General features: G+C 41.5%; 1 protein-coding gene across 1 annotated transcript in view; it reads right to left on the reverse strand.

The window, feature by feature from the left end:
* LOC126336288 (Down syndrome cell adhesion molecule-like protein Dscam2) overlaps window positions 1-16,734 on the reverse strand; it is a 387,422-nt gene that overhangs the window by 59,973 nt on the left and 310,715 nt on the right. The gene's annotated exons all lie outside the window — the stretch shown is intronic.

Consider the following 16,734-nt stretch of genomic DNA (forward strand, 5'->3'; position numbering starts at 1 on the left):
GCTAACGACTGTAGGTGTTGATTGACTGGCCGTAAAGTGTCAAGGAGGAGGCTTCCCGTACGGACGGAAGTGTCCGATGATAACGGGTCGAGATGAGAGGAGACGTGGGGGTCGAATCTCCTGGGGCCCCACGCACCAACCTGCCAGTTGCGGCAAGTCCAGTTGTTATAACAAAAGACATGTGCGATGTGTACGCATTCGTAGGAGATGGAGGAGAGTAGAGTTGCTCCAACAGATGATGACCATCTGGTTCCTGCATGGGCATGTCTCCTGGTGGCGTCAGTTCTTGTGCTGGCACTGATATGATGGTGAGAGGACCACATTGTGAGTAATGAGAGATTTCAGTATCCCGAACATCAGGTAGAGCCGAAGGTGGTGTAGCGGCATCGGGAACAGGCATTGCCACCACACGAGGGCAAAGCTGGTCTGAATGACGCACTGTAACACCCATGTCCATCTGGATTTCATACAGGCGTTGGCCACGGTGTCATAAGATGAGGCCAGGACTCCATTTTGGCCGCCTGGCATATCCCCGTACCCACACAAGGTCATCAACAGTGAAACGGCCAGCCAAGCGAAGACACCTGCGGCCGTGAGGTGGAAGCCCACAGAAGATGAAGTAGTGTGCAGGGCCGTTGGCCATGTTTGAGCTCAGGAGGGCTGTGGTCGCCCATGGGGGTGAATCGGTAAGAAGCCAGAAATTGGAGAAGTGCATCATCAGCAGCAGAAGAAGCCAGGAGTTTCCTCATCTGAGCCTTAAATGTGCGGATCAGTCGTTCAGCCTCACTGTTTGACTGTGGATGGAACGAAGGGGCCGTGACATGCATGATGCCATGACGGGCACAAAAATCCGCAAAATCGGAAGAGGCAAATTGTGGACCATTATCAGTAACAAGAGTAGAGGGAAGGCCTTCCAAAGAGAAAATGCGAGAGCTAGAGCATTGGTGGTTGCCGCAGTGGTAGGCGACATGCAACGGACAATGAAGGGAAAGTTAGAGTAGGCATCAATAATGAGAAGCCAATAAGTGCCTAAAAAGGTCCTGCGAAGTCAGCTTGAATACGCTCCCAGGGCTTTTCAGGCGAAGTCCACAGTGACAAAGATTACTTCGGGGCAGCGGCCTGTGACACACAAGGGCCGCAGGCAGCGACAATGTGTGCAATTTCAGAGTCGATGCCGGGCCAGTGCATGATGGCGTGCCAGAGATTTTGTGTGAGAGACACCCCAGTGCCCTTGGTGAAGGAGGCACAAGATCAAAGCTTACAAAGACAACTCGGGAGAGGGTAGGGTCAGAACCCGTAGCAGCTGCTAGCCGGTCCCCGGTGATGGGGAACCCGTCCACAATCCACTGCTCAGCAACATCCAGGTGGAAACACAAAAGTTCGTCCCTATCAACTGCCAGATCAGGACCCATGGGAAGGCAAAATAGTGCATCAGCATTCGCATGTTGCAACGAGACAAGTAAAGAGGCAGTGTGCAGCCTTGTCAGGAACTGACATTGATGGATGAAACAAAGAAACAAGTGGTTTGTGATCCATAACAAGATGAAATTTGGATTCATAGAGAAAAACACCAAACTTATGAAGAGCATAAATTATGGCCAAAGCGTCTTTTCAATTTGAGAATACTTTTGTTGGGCATTTGTGAGCGTTTCTAAGGCATAAGCAATGGGTTGTTCAGAACCGTCAGAAAAACAGTGTGCCAGGACTGCACCGACACCGTATTGAGAGGCGTCTGTGGCAAGAACAAGATGTTGGCCAGGTTGATAAGTAGCCAGGCATGGGGCCTGTTTCAGCATAGTCTTCAATTTCCGGAAAGCCGCATCGCATGATGCAGACCAGTGAAAAGGCACGTTTTTATGCAACAGGCAATGCAACGGCTGAGCCACCGAAGCAGCAGATGGTAAAAACTTGTGATAGTATGCTATTTTGCCCAAGTAGGCCTGCAGTTCCTTAAGAGATGTAGGGCGAGGAAGAGCATAGATCGCAGCAACAGTTTGCTGAAGTGGACAAATACCATCCTGAGAGAGAGTTGAAACCCCAAGTACGTGATGAATGCCAGGAAAAATTTTGACTTCTTAAGATTACACTTAAGACCAGCAGTCTGCAAGACATGAAAAAATGTGCGGAGATTTTGAAGATGTTCGTCAGTGGTGGAGTCAGTGACAACAATGTCGTCCTGGTAATTTATACACCCAGAGACAGTGAGCAATAATAGTTCCAAGAATCACTGAAAGAGAGCAGGGGTGCTGGCAACCCCAAATGGCAATCGTTGGTATTGATAGAGGCCAAAAGGCGTGTTAAGGACCACAAACTGCCGGGAAGCAGCGTTGAGAGGAAGTTGAGGATAAGCTTCTTACAGGTAAATTTAGAAAAATACTGGCCTCCAGCAAGTTTAGTGAACAATTCTTCAGGTCGAGGTATAGGGTTAAGTGTCAATAAGGCATTGAGCATTTACAGTGGCTTTGAAGTCGCCACAGAGATGAATATCACCATTTGGCTTAGCAACGACAATGCCAGGAGAGGGCCACTCACTGGAAGTGACAGGAAGCAAGACCCCTGAAGCAGTGAGACGATCCAGCTCCCGTTTGATCTAATCACGAAGGGCCACAGGAATGGGCCGAGCCTGAAAAAACTTAGGCTGAGCAGTGGGTTTGAGTGTGATACGAGCTTCAAAGTCGTTTATGCGGCCTAACCCAGGAGAAAAAAGGGACGAAAATGTCGTCGACAAGGAATCCAATCGAGCATAAGGAATAGCATCAGAGATGATACTGACAGAGTCATCTATGGAGAACCCAAAAACCCGAAATGCATTGAAACCAAAAAGATACCATGGTCGACCACAAATATGGGAACAGTGCGAACAGCAGATTTGTAAGGTACCTCAGGATCAAATTGTCCCAAGAGAGAAATCTTCTGTTTATTGTAAATCCGTAATTGCCTAGTTACAGGTGACAGGATTGGAGATCCCTACTGAAGATACGTCTGAGAATTGATGATGGTGGCAGCAGAACCAGTATCCACCTGCACGCGAACATCGTGACCAAGTATTTGGATGGTGAGGATTAACTTCCCTGAAAGGGAAGAAGTACAAATGACAGACAACACAAAATCAGAATCAGCATCTGGTTCATGAACATCATGTATGCGGTCAGATTTGCAAACAGATGACACATGACTCTTTTTTTTTTTTGCATTTGTGACTCACGGTCCAACATTGTGGACAATCTTCTCATGAATGTTTCATAAAATACTGCATAAATTAAGGAAGTTGCCGTGGGTTTTGGTGCAGTTTCTTAGAGGTTTCCTTATGGTTAGGCCTAGGCTGCACTCAGGAGTGTACTGTGGTCACTTCATCTGGCAGGAACATGACACACGCTTCGTCAACATCACACAGAGGTTGTATTTCCCCGACGTCTCCCCATGCCTCTATTTGCGCTCCAGCAACGTGAGAAATTTCAAAAGACTGAGCGATGGATAAGACTTCACCTAGAGTTGGATTTACCAACTGAAGGGCACGTTGCCTAACTTCTTTGTCGGGCGCTGATCGGATGATAACATCCCGTACCATGGAATCGGCGTAGGATTCTTTGTAAACTTCAGTAAGAAATTGACACTTTCTACTGAGGCCGTGAAGTTCAGCAGCCCAAATGCGATACGATTGATTTGGTTGTTTTTGACAACGATAAAAGGCAGCACGAGAGGCCACCACATGCGTTTGGTTTTGAAAATAGACGAACAGAAGTGAACACATTTCAGCAAAGGACAAAGACGCAGGATCTTTCAAAGGAGCCAATTGCAACAACAACCAATAGATTTGAGGTGATATCCATGAAAGGAACAGAGACTTACATGTTTGTTCGTCCATGACATGAAATTCCAAGAATTGCTATCGAAGGCGTTTTTCGAAATCAGACCAATTTTCCACCGTGTCATCGTAAGGAGGAAAAGTAGATAGAGACGACGACGACAGACGCCCCGCATTTGATGCTGCGATAAAATCACGAATCACATTTGTGAGAAACATTTGCTGTTCTATGAGACCATGCAATAGTAGCTCTAAAGTAGCCATGGAAACATGTGGGTCAACAATGGAAAATAAAAATCCCATCCTCGTCGCCAATTGTAATAACGTCAAGTTCAACAAATATATTTCAAGGAAGATGCAATACATGAAAGTCACAGATCAAGTAAACAGAGTAAGACGTGTGTATACTTTAACAGTCAAATTATAACTGAGTCCAAGTCTAGCGGCTGCTGGCTGGCTGGCTGCGGCGGCACTTTGAAAGATCGGCAATTCACAACAGCTTGAATCTCATTGGATATTGTTTCACATGGAGCGGAAGCCAAACTGGGTCCAGTACAGTCAAGTACGATCATAAGGATGCATTTTATGCTGTCTTACATGTACATAAACTGAGCAATAATGTGAGACTACAGCTTTCCCAGTGCATTTAACTTGGACAGCACTGGCTTGCCAGCTGGCCCGACTGACCCGCAATGATGTGAAGAATTGCAGTTCAGATGTAAAAAGAGATGAGCAGAGAAACAATATAGCTTTGAACATAATTTAATTTCCAAAGAGAATGAAGTAATAATTGGAAAAACACCAGCACTACCGCACACTACTTAGGTGACAAGACAGAAAGCATAAAATGTACTCAATTCTTACCTAACATAATAGTCTAATTACAAACAAGAGTAATGAAATTCAAGTAATGGAATATCCAGATGGAATTTAACAATATTATGAAAAGGATAGTTACTACTCACCATATAGCAGAGAGGCTGAGCCACTGATAGGCATGACAAAAAGACTGTCATGAAATAAGCTTTTTGTCAACAGGGCCATTGTCAAAATAGACGACAGACACACACACAAATGAAACTCACACACACGCTTGCAGTCTCTGTCAGCTGAAGCCATGGCCTGAGACTGCAGTCCTGTGTTCATGTGTTTGTGTGTGTGTGTGTCACTATACAGTGAGTAGAAACTATCCTTTCCATAATATTGTTTAGAGATGAAAATTCCTAACTTAAACACAGGGTAATTTTTCTCAGCAAGCTATGTGTGATGCAAAGTATGATAGAGTGATTTCACCATATTGTTGAACACTGAAGCCACTGAAGATATTAATTACAATCAATCATCTGGTAATCTGTTAGCTACTTCCTTATCCATATCTGAGAAATACATTTTAGTTTTGGAACTGTCATCTGATACATTGAGCCGGTTCTAGGTGCTTCTGTCCGGAACTGTGCTGCTGCTACGGTTGCAGGTTCGAATCCTGCCTCATGCATGGATGTGTGTGATGTCCTTATGTTAGTTAGGTTTAAGTAGTTCTATGTCTAGGGGACTGATGACATCAGATGTTAAGTCCCATAGTTCTTAGAGCCATTTGAACCACTTTATGATACGTTGATAACAAGTCAGCCAACAACAGGATACATAAAGCCACATTTTCTCCTCTTCTTGTATGACATGTTGTTCTATATCCCACCAGCATATGGCAGTGACATGTGAAAGAGCTGAATGCATTAGTACAAGTACATCTGGCAGCTTAACACTCTTGTTATTTCTCACGAGAAATCCCTTTTTACTTGGCCCCAGATCATTTCTGTTAGGTTCATATTGTAATGGTCGAATGGCATATGCTGAACTGCAACATTTTTATGGTGTGCTCAATGCTGTGAAAATATTGTTTTACATATTTCTACAACATTTATCACTCTGCTTTGTGTCAGACTACATCTGTGGTGTAAAACAATGAACATAGTCGAAATGAGTATTCGGTTTTTCATTTTTGCCCTAAAATTTAAATACCTATGTATTCCTAATTTAAGCAGCATTCATTAACAATATCTCATAAAATATCAATAATTAAGAATTTATATTTGAAATAAAAACAGGAATAGTGCATGCAATATGTAATTAGAAACAAGAAGACATGTATTATTCATGAAAAATGATGATGAATTTTACAGTTATGAGATGTAGGAATTCCAAATTGGAAAAGGAAGGATGACCAAGACTCGAACCAGCAATCTATAAACTCCATCAGATTATCAATTTACTATGCCACTGAGTCTACTATACTTCCAGTGTGTATTTGTAGGTCAACTACCTCAAATACAGTCCACTGGAAAACTACATTAACAGATTTTTTTCTGTAAATTTATGAAAAACTTTAAGAACACAACTTATTTCTCAGCCCTTTGTAACCATGTTCCACACTCATGTTTCTGTTTCACTATGGAGTAGGAAGCAGTCTTAGCCATTTCCATACTGCATATTAACAGTACGACAATCAGAGCACAACAGTACAGAGACTGTGACTGTACATGATTACTGAAATAAAAATTACATAGTTAAAGCATAATTTAAGAGAAACGTTCATGGCTGTTAATACATTAGGATGTGTTAAAGTTCCATTTAATGTAGCTTAGTAGTAACATATCTAACACATACAAAGCACCTACTACCAAGAGCGTAACAATACCAATGCACATGTGCTACGCTTCTGACCAATCATCACATTTGCGTTTCTTGAAATCAGGTTTATTCTTGATGAACAAAGTCTACCACTGACATACCACACACAGCCAAGTGATGTATAGTGACAGATCCAATTACTTCCTTTAATAGAGGGGGTGTCCAGAGCAGAGGAAAGTAGTTGTGATACCTTCTGTATCTCTAGTAAGACTCTCACTAGCCCTTCCAATACTCCCATTCACAGCAGCTTCCAATTGCTTGACAGCAGTCTGAGCTTTTCCAGCTGCTTATGAACAGGAGCTAACTAACCCAGTGCTGGAGAACAGCATTCACAGTGTGACTGCATTGTGGTTGGTGAAATATTGTACATAAGTTTAAAATAAACTTTCTGTGTCTCTTCTAGTTTATCAGGGTGTATATGCGGACAAGGATAAAACATTCCTGGAAACTGAGGAGAAAAAAAAAAGTTTCGGTAAATCTTCGGTATGCAGCAACAATTGGAAGTGGCACTTTCTCAGAGAGACTTTGACACAGTTGTCACTCTACTTCCAAAAAGAAGGCAAAATATAAGTACAGAATTACCAACCTATTTCATAACTTATAACTTCCAAGCCATAAAACAAGGATCCCAACACACTTCCCTAGGGAAAGCCTGAAGTTACATCTACTTCTGCCAATGATGATCCGTCTAAGATAACATGCTGTGTCTTCCTGCCAAGAAACCCTCAGTCCTGTAACAAATTTTGTTTGATTCCCCATATAATTATTCTTTTGTTAATAATTGCTGTTATGGTACCAAGTAAAATGCTTTTTCAAAATAAAAAAAAGAAAAATGCTGCAACACTCTAATGAACTTTTACAGAAAAGAATTATTTGACTTCTGCATTTCAATCAAGTCGTGGCAGGTGTCTGTGTAACTCTTGTTCGGGAGTCAAGCTGTGCAGAACAAACTTTGCGCACATCTCTTTCATCTTCAAAACATTCTTGAGAATGACTTAATAATGGTTAGCGACATTACTCAATTGTAATTTGTGACACAACAACATAGACACAATATCATCACATGTCCACTCATTAACACTGCCTGTTGACAAGGACTGGTCAAAAGCATATCTATTGTTTACATCTGCTAGTTCAACCTGTCACTGTAGTTATTGTGCTGATATTACTTAAATGCCAGGAATGAAATCATTCTCGCAGCTTTCTGAGCAACAACGTATATGTTTGGAGGTCCAGGTGGCAAGCAGTGACACACTATGAAACTGTTATTAATACAGGGTGTTTATAAATAAATTTCGGAGCTTTAACACTTTATGCCTTGTGACAAATGGTGCTCACATTGAACATTTATAAGGTTCTTGGTAAAACTGTTTGAGTTGCTCTTTCATTTGACATATCTTTTATAACTGTAAGTTTAATGTAATAAATATTATAAAGTGTTAAAAGCCCAACATTCACTTGTAAACACACTGTATATTCAAAGATAAATGGTGGTTCTTATGGCTATGGAGACTTAATTTTTAAGCATAAGTTCAGGCCCTCTAGCAGATTTGTAATTTATAGTGTGAGTATTCACAATGTAGTCTATGAGAAGTACACATCTCAAAATTCCATAACTTCACCAACGCTTTAATTATCTCACATCGTGCCCTAAAGTGACAAACATACTACCCAAGATACTCCCTATCCCTCCTAAAGTGGTGTTCCATTGCCCACGCACAACGTTCTAGTCTATCCCTATGCCACACTCACTCCCAACCCTTTGCCACAGGGATAGGTATAAAATCCCTGCACCAAACCAAGGTGAAAGATCAGCCCAATAACCCAGCACCTCCACTCCAGTCCTGTCAGAGGCTTATCCTACCCCATGAGAGACCATGTCACTGGTGAAAGCAGCCATCTGACATATCAACTTGGCTGCACCAACACTGCACAGTTTTTATGTTGGTATGAGAACAACCCAGCTGTCCACTATCATAATGAATGTCCATTTCGAAACTGTTGCCACAAACAATTTTGACCACTGGGTCACACAACATCCAGCTGAGCACAACACAATCAATGTCAATGGCTGTTTCACAGCCCCGGCCATTTGGATCCAGCCCTCCACAACCAGCTTCTCTGAACTAAGCATATGGGAGTTAGCCTTACAACAAATCTTTCGCTCCCATAATCTTCCTGGCCTCAACCACAGGCAATCCAATGTCCTCACACCCTCCAACCACCACCAGCTTCCCATTCCTCCTGTCACACCCTTCGAGTTCACTTCACTGTGTCACCTTCAGCATGTGCCACTACCAACTAGCTCCTAGAATTATGCGTGATGTGCCAGGTCTATATACCTGCCATGCCTCCCTCCCACATTTCCAGTGAGCAAACCAGTTGCTTCCCTCTGAGTTGATAGCCACCCACAGTCAACCTCTCTCCCTGCCTCCCACTTCTCTCTCCCTTCACCCACCCCACCTGACACTACCCCCACCGCAACCACTCTACCAGCTGAAATGCATCACTGGCACTGTGGAATGTTACTGCTGGTATTTACTGCTGGAGTACTCATCCATGGTGTCAATTCTGTGAAAGTGAGAATGTGATCTGTCAGTTGTATTTTCATAAATGCTTTCACCTTTAAATCTTCTCTTTCCATACTTGCATCACTCCTTGAAGTTGTGGCTCTGTTATGCGGTGCCAAGCACAGCTATATTGAACTTCTTTTTTTCCAGATGGAAAGTGCTGTGATAATGGAAGACTATTTTTGCTACCCATTAGCTACAAAATCACCTAGCCACTTGTTTTCAAAATTGTTCTGCATGTAACAGTTTCCAACATTTTCTACATGTAAATTAAATATTCACAATTTAGCATTCAACAACCAAACTTGTCGACAGACAGATCATTAGTATCCCACAGCTAAGAGGTAATTAAATAATTCCATACAATCTTAATTTGTTTTTCTTTCTGGAACAATAGCCATTGTTGTCCAGACCTCCTATTCTTGACATCCATGACACACATCAAGGTGTAAATGGTTCCTTCCCACCAGTAAAACACCTCCTCTCTGTCGTGCCTTGTGGCCGTAGTGTGCCCACATTTGTGTTCTGTATCTGTGCATGAATAAAAAATGAAAGCGCAGTATGTGGTCTTTCCTCTTCCAATAATACCATAAATTATGGTTTCTAAATGGCCATCTTTCATCGGAAGTGGGATCTGTTGCTACCTTGAATAGCAATATGTATCACCACATATTCCCCAACTAGAATGAAAGATGCCATGTAGAATAACTTAAATAATTAATCACAATATTGTATGGCTTTGACATCCCATTAATTACAATTAGTTTCACATGAAGGGCCTCTTGAGATAAAGTGCTATTCCCATTCTTTTCACAACAAATGATACACATTTAGATATTTTCAATTTAACACTTTTTCCATTTGTGATTCCTTGGTTCATCAGATAAAAGTGTTAACCTCTTTATATCAAAATATGATAATTATTATTTCATAATTAATGTTCATTACTAATGAGATATGCCCTCCTTGGTATCTTTATCCTTCACAATATGTGACACTCTACATGTCAGTGAACACTGTTTTCAATAGAATATTACCACAGATTAATGAACAACTTTCAAAGAAAATTCTTGAGACAGTTGATCACTTTGCTTCAAAATATGTTCCTAACTGCAAAAACCAATGAGAACCATTTTCCTGTTACATATCTATTGATTATGGGCACTCATATGTAACTGCTTTGCAGCAATATAGTTCCCTTAATTTATTTGATACACAATGTTCCAACATTTTAGTTACGATAAGGAGTTACATTTTTGCATTATCATTTACTCTACTTCTTCTACCTTCAATTCTTAGATTTGCTTTCATACATCATATAAGGAAAAATGAAGATTCGAAAGAATTAACATTGAACAGGCAAATCCATATGCTTTAACTATTTTTGGAGAACACTTCTTTAATTCTTTACTCTTACTTTACAGTTTCCTACTTTCATAATCAATTTACTCTCATCTACTCTCATATGAGGGCTATCCACAAAGTACATTACGTTTTGGAATTAAAAATAAATAAAGTATTGGAATTTTTTAAATTATATACAGATGAAAGCCGCACTTAAATACTACTTTTTTACATAGTTGCCATTTAAATTAAGGCACTTATTGTAGCGATGGACGGGCTTGGAAATTCCTTCATCGTAAAATTCGGCCGCCTGTGGCTAATAGTTAGATCTTAACATCGCCTTTACTAAAAATTTTTCTTACCGCCTAGCTAACTAAATCGCTGTGTTTCTAGATTTCGGTTTCAACTCCTTAGGTAAGTTTGCTAAGGTTGTGTCAATTTGAGAAATTCTACTTACTGTAGTTTTAAGTGTTGTTTTATTATTAGATATGACTTTTATCCTATCCAGCTGTTTCAACTTGTTTGCTTGAATTTTACTCTGTTTTGAGTGTTGTCACATCATTTGACGTTGTTGTTATATTGTGAGACGAATCACCTATCTGATCAAGCTTATTTAAAACCTTACCTAACATTTTTGTAACCATGCCCCTAGTTACAGGTATACTAAAGTGTGAAGGGTGTACACTCAACAACACTTAATTATTTTGAATAAATGTTTTATCCCCTTGAAAACATTATATAGTACTGCTAATAAAATTAGTCTCAATCTCAAACACTACACACAAATGCTCAAAGTCCACATTACAGCTCACCCAGTTTGTTATACAGAGAGAAAAGTATTTAAACCGACAAAGTCTGGGAGGTTTTAGAGGACATCAAAACAAATATTTTTACCTAATGTCATTTTTTCCTATGAGGAGTGTTTAAACCGATAGAGGCCGTATTGCGCTCTTCAGTTGTTGGAGGCTGTATTACAATCTTCAGTTGTTAGAGGTCATATTATGCTCTTCGGTTGTAAGCAACTGCTGTCCACCGGTGTAGTAGTGCATTGTTTCTGTTTACTAATGGAGTGATACACTTGGAGTGAGTACACTGATATGGTTGGTGAGTACTACGTATTGCACCACAATGAGCTGCACAACGGGTTTACCAACAACAATATCCTAATCACCGTATCTTGCATCATACAACCTTTGCTGCTGTGTACCAACATCTGCATGAGACCAGGTCATTTTAGCAGATTACCTGGAAACGGACAGCATCACACAGTAAGAACACTGCAATTTGAGGAAGCTGTCTTGCAGCATGTGTAGTAGGATCCTTCAATGATGTGGAAAGACCACATCAGGATCTTGTTCAAAGACTTAATCCTGCCACTTTTACTATTCAAATGGTATCTGAAGTGAGTGATCATTAGGCACAAAAATTTTTCTACTTTGCTTATTTTCATTTGCTTATGTTATATGGTATTATATGTTGGGGTAACTCTTCCCATTCTACAAGGATAATTTTGGCTCAGAAATGGGCGGTTTGGGCAATAAGTGGTGTAAGTTCATGAACCTCTTGTCGACCCTTGTTCACGAGTCTGGGTATTTTGACATAGGCCTCTCAATATACCGGGTGATCAATAAGTCAGTATAAATTTGAAAATTTAATAAACCATGAAAAAATGTAGTAGTAGTGGTTGTTGTTGTTGATGTTGTGATATTCAGTCGTGAGACTGGTTTGATGCAGCTCTCCATGTTACTCTATCCTGTGCAAGTTTCTTCATCCCCCAGTACCTACTGCAGCCTACATCCTTCTGAATCTGCTTAGTGTACTCATCTCTTGGTCTCCCTCTACGATTTTTACCCTCCATGCTGCCCTCCAGTACTAAAATGGTGATCCCTTGATGCCTCAGAACATGTCCTACCAACCGATCCCTTCCTCTAGTCAAGTTGTGCCACAAACTCCTATTCTCCCCAATTCTCTTCAGTACCTCCTCATTAGTTATGTGACCTACCCATCTAATATTCAGCATTCTTCTGTAGCTCCACATTTCGAAAGCTTCTATTCTCTTCTTGTCTAAACTATTTATTGTTCACGTTTCACTTCCATACATGGCTACACTCCATACAAATATTTTCAGAAACGACTTCCTAACACTTAAATCAATACTCAATGTTAACAAATTTCTCTTTTTCAGAAAAGCTTTCCTTGCCATTGCCAGTCTACATTTTATATCCTCTCTACTTCGACGATCATCAGTTATTTTGCTCCTCAAATGGCAAAACTCCTTTACTACTTTAAGTGTCTTATTTCTACACTCCTGGAAATGGAAAAAAGAACACATTGACACCGGTGTGTCAGACCCACCATACTTGCTCCCGACACTGCGAGAGGGCTGTACAAGCAATGATCACACGCACAGCACAGCGGACACACCAGGAACTGCGGTGTTGGCCGTCGAATGGCGCTAGCTGCGCAGCATTTGTGCACCGCCGCCGTCAGTGTCAGCCAGTTTGCCGTGGCATACGGAGCTCCATCGCAGTCTTTAACACTGGTAGCATGCCGCGACAGCGTGGACGTGAAGCGTATGTGCAGTTGACAGACTTTGAGCAAGGGTGTATAGTGGGCATGTGGGAGGCCGGGTGGACGTACCGCCGAATTGCTCAACACGTGGGGCGTGAGGTCTCCACAGTACATCGATGTTGTCACCAGTGGTCGGCGGAAGGTGCACGTGCCCGTCGACCTGGGACCGGACCGCAGCGATGCACGGATGCACGCCAAGACCGTAGGATCCTACACAGTGCCGTAGGGGACCGCACCGCCACTTCCCAGCAAATTAGGGACACTGTTGCTCCTGGGGTATCGGCGAGGACCATTCGCAACCGTCTCCATGAAGCTGGGCTACGGTCCCGCACACCGTTAGGCCGTCTTCCGCTCACGCCCAACATCGTGCAGCCCGCCTCCAGTGGTGTCGCGACAAGCGTGAATGGAGGGACGAATGGAGACGTGTCGTCTTCAGCGATGAGAGTTGCTTCTGCCTTGGTGCCAATGATGGTCGTATGCGTGTTTGGCGCCGTGCAGGTGAGCACCACAATCAGGACTGCATACGACCGAGGCACACAGGGCCAACACCCGACATCATGGTGTGGGGAGCGATCTCCTACACTGGCCGTACACCTCTGGTGATCGTTGAGGGGACATTGAATAGTGCACGGTACATCTAAACCGTCATCGAACCCATCGTTCTACCATTCCTAGACCGGCAAGGGAACTTGCTGATCCAACAGGACAATGCACGTCCGCATGTATCCCGTGCCACCCAACGTGCTCTAGAAGGTGTAAGTCAACTACCCTGGCCAGCAAGATCTCCGGATCTGTCCCCCATTGAGCATGTTTGGGACTGGATGAAGCGTCATCTCACGCGGTCTGCACGTCCAGCACGAACGCTGGTCCAACTGAGGCGCCAGGTGGAAATGGCATGGCAAGCTGTTCCACAGGACTACATCCAGCATCTCTACAATCGTCTCCATTGGAGAATAGCAGCCTGCATTGCTGCGAAAGGTGGATATACACTGTACTATTGCCGACATTGTGCATGCTCTGTTGCCTGTGTCTATGTGCCTGTGGTTCTGTCAGTGTGATCATGTGATGTATCTGACCCCAGGAATGTGTCAATAAAGTTTCCCCTTCCTGGGACAATGAATTCACGGTGTTCTTATTTCAATTTCCAGGAGTGTAATTCCCTCAGCATCACCCAACTTAATTCGACTACATTCCATTATCCTTGTTTTGCTTTTGTTGATGTTCATCTTACACCCTCCTTTCAAGACACTGTCCATTCCATTCAACTGCTCTTCCAAATCCTTTGCTGTTTCTGACAGAATTACAATGTCATCAGCAAACCTCAAAGTTTTTATTGCCTCTCCATGGACTTTAATACCTACTCCGAACTTTTCTTTTGTTTCCTATACTGCTTGCTCAATATACAGATTGAATAGCATCGGAGAGACGCTACAACCCTGTCTCACTCCCTTCCCAACCACTGCTTCCCTTTCATGCCCCTCAACTCTTATAACTGCCATCTGGTTTGTGTACAAATTGTAAATAGACTTTCACTCCCTGTATTTTACCCCTACCACCTTCAGAATTTGAAAGAGAGTATTCCAATCAACGTTGTCAAAAGCTTTCTCTAAGTCTACAAATGCTAGAAACGTAGGTTTGCCTTTCCTTAATCTTTCTTATAAGATAAGTCATAGTGTCAGTATTGCATCACATGTTCCAACATTTCTACGGAATCCAAACTGATCTTTCCTGAGGTCAACTTCTACCAGTTTTTCCATTCGTCTGTAAAGAACTCGCGTTAGTATTTTGCAGCTGGGACTTATTAAACTGATAGTTCGGTAATTTTCACGTCTGCGAACACCTGCTTTCTTTGGGAGTGGAATTATTATATTCTTCTTGAAGTCGGATGGAATTTTGCCTGTCTCATACCAGATGGTAGAGTTTTGTCAGGACTGGCTCTCCCAAGGCCATCAGTAGTTCTAACAGAATGTTGTCTACTCCCGGGGCTTTGTTTAGACTTAGATGTAGATAGAGAGGTAAGAATTGACACACATCCTTGGAATGACATGGGGTTTTATTATTATTATTATTATTATTATTATTATTAAAAAAAAAAAAAAAAAAAAAAAAACATATTGCTAGACGTGTGAAAGATCTCTTGTGCCCATCGTTTGGTGATGATTATGTGCTCAGCTGCCACTTTCGTCATGCTTGGCCTCCCAGGTCCCCAGATCTCAGTCCGTGTGATTATTGGATTTGGGGTTACCTGAAGTCAAAAGTGTATTGTGATCGACCGACATCTCTAGGGATGCTGAAAGACAACATCCGATGCCTATGCCTCACCATAACTCCGGACAACAGTCCTGTTCATAACAATATTCCTTGACTACAGCTATTGTTGAGGAATGATGGTGGACATATTGAGCATTTCCTGTAAAGAACATCATCTTTGCTTTGTCTTACTTTGTTATGCTATTTATTGCTATTCTGATCAGATGAAGCACCATCTGTCGAACATTTATGAACGTTTGCATTTTTTGGATCTAATAAAACCCCATGTCATACCAAGCATGTGTGTAAATTTGTACCTCTTTATCTACATTATTCCGTGATTTAATCAGTTTTCAAATGTATACTGACTTTTTGATCTCCCAGTATATATTCCTTACTGTCATTTCTTGTTAACAGTATTAGATTATTCTCAAGAATAAGCAGGTTTCACTCTGTTAATATTCAGAAATCAAACCTGCATTTGGATCACACTTCCTTAACTCTTGTGCAGAAAGGTGTGCAGTATACTGGTGCATCCATTTTCAATAAGCAACCACTCAAATTCAAAAATCTTAGCAGTAATCCATGTGCTTTCAAATCAAAACTGAAGAGGTTCCTCATGGGTCACTCCTTCTATTCTGTCAAGGAGTTCCTCGAAAAATTAAGTTGATTCTTGTTGTTTTGTTGATTGCGTTTACTTCAGCTTATGGATTGACTTTCTTTGGGTCCATAAATATTTTATTTTTATCTCTTATTATTTTTATGTTATAATTTCATGTACTGACACATTCCATGACCTTGGAGATTTACACCTCAATTTGGTCCCACAGAATGGACGTGTATGTAAAAAAACATTCACATATAAGCTCTTAATAACCAAAGTTGTTGACTGAAAGATTGTTGGCATCCCAAACTCAAGAAGTAAGTACGTAAATAAGTAATTCCATAGAATCTTCTTTCGTTTTTCTTTTCACAACAACAGCCACTGTCACCCCGAAGTCTTCTTCTGTGGCGCACATAGCACCCCAAAGTCACAATGTTAGGGCATAAATGCCTCATTCCCACCAGTAACGCACTTCACCTCTGTCATGTCTTGTGGCTGTACTGTGCTTATGTTTGCATTTCATATCTGAATATACATAAAAATGTGTGTGTGTGTGTTTTCTGTGTGCATTTTACTCTAGCTCAGAAAGGATTATCCCAAAAGCTAGCAAGTTTTCTTTCCTTTCCTTTCCTTTCCTTTGTGCCTATCGACAACTCCATGCTTCTGCTTTTTGGTGAGCGATCTACTTTAACTCAAAGTATTAACTTTCATATTATATTAATAAATAATGAGGAAAATTAAAATGTAAAAGCAGTTTTGAAACAATTTATGTATACCACAGTCAATAAACTACATTCCAAAATATTTAAAATGTAGTGAACTGGAATCAGTATGTTGGCATAGAATTATGTGACTGCTGAAATATATCATAAACTGAAGAAAGAACCAATAAAGAAAGGATGAAG

This window comes from Schistocerca gregaria, chromosome 2, assembly GCF_023897955.1.
Source record: "Schistocerca gregaria isolate iqSchGreg1 chromosome 2, iqSchGreg1.2, whole genome shotgun sequence".
Classification (NCBI taxonomy): domain Eukaryota; kingdom Metazoa; phylum Arthropoda; class Insecta; order Orthoptera; family Acrididae; genus Schistocerca; species Schistocerca gregaria.